This window comes from Limanda limanda, chromosome 14 (genome assembly GCF_963576545.1).
Source record: "Limanda limanda chromosome 14, fLimLim1.1, whole genome shotgun sequence".
Classification (NCBI taxonomy): domain Eukaryota; kingdom Metazoa; phylum Chordata; class Actinopteri; order Pleuronectiformes; family Pleuronectidae; genus Limanda; species Limanda limanda.
This window is the reverse complement of record NC_083649.1, coordinates 14,354,109-14,356,897: the sequence shown is the minus strand read 5'-3', so window position 1 is coordinate 14,356,897 and position 2,789 is coordinate 14,354,109.

The window sequence follows — 2,789 nt, the reverse complement described above, 5'->3', positions numbered from 1 at the left end:
AACATTCTTATCAATGGACGTGACGTCAGCAGTGCCTGCAGCTGAGGGGGGTGGGGGTGGTGGGGGGGATGATCACGTGGTCCGGTGAGGGTATATACAATAAAGTTGCGCTGGCCGTGGTGCTGAAAAACATTCACTCAATTGCACATTAGCGCCAGTGCTGCTGCCGCTGCCGCTGCCACATGCAAACACAGCACCCAGCTGAAATAAAGAAGCGCCGGTGTGTGTGTTCGTGCTTGTGTGTGTTTTCTTTTTCTTTTTTCTTCTTCTTCTTCTTCCTCATGTTGGTCACAAGCTGAAGAGACAGGGAGAGAGACAGAGAAACAGACAGTGAAAGAGAGAGAGAGAGAGGTGGAGAAAAGAAAAAGACAAGACTTTCTCTCAGGTGATCCGCTATTCATGAAAAATCCTCTTGGCTTTACCCGCGCTGTGAGTTTCACCACTTCCCCAAAAGTGGGACCCCAGGTAAGTGAGACCAAATCTCATTTTCTCATATTATTCATCAATTGTTGATTGTGGATTGCTGCTGACATGTTTTGACGTTGTGTCTTTTTACTAAGTTGCTAAATATTTTTTGATTAAAAAGTGGAGTGAGGCTTGGTTTAGGTTTGTGGAGTGTGGAAAATTGTTTTAATTTTTTTTTTTTTATAAAATCTTAACTTTATCATGATTACTGATCATACTCCTGCAGCTGTTGGTGGTCTGATTATAAGGTAGTGACGTGAACCAGGACTGTTTCTAGGTGACTTTTTATCATCAGGTGAAACGAAATACATTTTTAAACTTTAGATAATAAGAAATAGTCTCGTTTAAAGAGACAATCTTTTATTTCTTATGTGTTTTTCCCAAAATTAAAAAAATTAAAAAAATTATGAACAAATCAAGTGTTTTAAAATAAATGTATTAAGGTTTGTACTGAAATAATTAATATGTGTTAAAAAAATCCGTGATTTCCTGCTTGTTTTGATGGGGGTGACGAATAAAGCCACAACAAAACGTAGACAATTATATTTAATAAATATTGCTGTCTGCAGTTGCTGTTCAGAAGCTCCAGATTATTTTTAGACGTGAATGTAAGAAAAAAAATCTCTTTTTAAGCCACATTAGGATCGGAAGAATCAATTTCCAGCTATTCATTTGTAATTAAATTAGAGTCTCAGTCATGAACTGCTGGTTGGTTATCTTATTAAGAGGATTTGTTCGTTTCCCACCTTCCTGCTCCGGTTTGTAAAAATGGGATATATTGCGCTGCTCCCGGTGATGCCCAAATTTGCGCTCGTCTGCATTCCACCACTGCCACCGAGGGGAAAACATGCTCCCACCACACGAGGACACAAAGACGCGTTCCTCACTGACTGCTCCTCGGTCCCTTCTGCAAAAAAAAGCGGCTTCATCCCCCCCCAGAAATCCAACATCCAGCTCATTTACAATTTGGATGGACCACTCAGGGACCGCAGGGTTAAATAACTCAACCGCAGCCACCGGTTTTACGCATGAGATCCCCGTGCGCGCCGTCTCTATTTATTCCAGTATCCCGTTCACATCGCTCTGATGCTTGGAATACCACACAAATCCCAGCTGGTACAGACACGAACCTCGGACCAGTTTGTCTTTCCCTTTTTGTCTGTTTAAGAAAGACACGTTTAAAATGGCAGGAGCGCGCGTTTTGGTTGGGTTCACTTGGAGAAAGAGGTGAGGCTTTTTTTTTTTTTTTTGTAAGTAAACCAGAGAATTAGACTGAAATTCAATTCATTAACGTCATTTATGACTATTTCAGTTTTGTTTTGTAAAATCTCTTGACAAGACAAAAGCAGAACAGCAGAGTATTTCTCCTCAATCAATTCAAACGCAGGCTGGGGAGATAATGACTGGGTTGACGCACGACTACAGACAAGGGGAAATGGCTCATGTTCAGGATAGCAATTTTCTGCATACAAATGATTACCTTCCCCCAGACAGACACGGGGAATTCATGCAGTAAATATCTAAACAATCACGGGTGGTTTTTGTGGTCACATCGTATTCGTCCTTCTCTGCTTCCAGGCGCTCTGGGGCTACACAGCAATGGCAAAAATTGCAGTGAATCAAATACTACAACACTAGAATTAGATTTTCCACAAAAGACGTTTAGAATAAAAATATCTGTAATGTAAGAGGACAAGTAGAAGCGCGCAACTTTCGTTGTTGCATTTGGCACGGCTCATTAGATTGCCTTTGGGTGCGCGCATTGTCCTCATACGTGCGTTCATGTAAATTGCTCCCAGTGTTAAGTGCTTTTGTTCGGTTGCCTCGAGGTGAAAATATATTGTTTGTAAATAAGAGACTGGTCATCTAAGGGATATTTCATTCTGTGTGTTTTAATGTAAGTGCAGTATTTATGAATCATCATTTTGTATTTTAGAATGGCCTTCTCACAAAAAACGGTATATTTCTATGATCCTGATTGGCTCATATCATAATTAAAAATCCCAATTATAATTATTTCAGAAAAAACTAGAACGAACGATGTATGAATCATTTCTCATGTCTTTTGTCTTTCCCCCTCTGCCTTCTTCTTCTTCTTCTTCTTCTTCTTCTTCTTCTTCTTCTTCTTCTTCTTCTTCTTCTTCTTCTTCTTCTTCTTCTTCTTCTTCTTCTTCTTCTTCTTCTTCTTCTTCTTCTTCTTCTTCTTCTTCTTCTTCAGGTGCTTAACCTCCCTCCTGCCAGTTCTGCATGGTCATGACCTGTCCTCACGCCCCTTCCACAGCCCACCTCATCCTATTGGTCCTGCTCATTGTCACTCCGCAGCT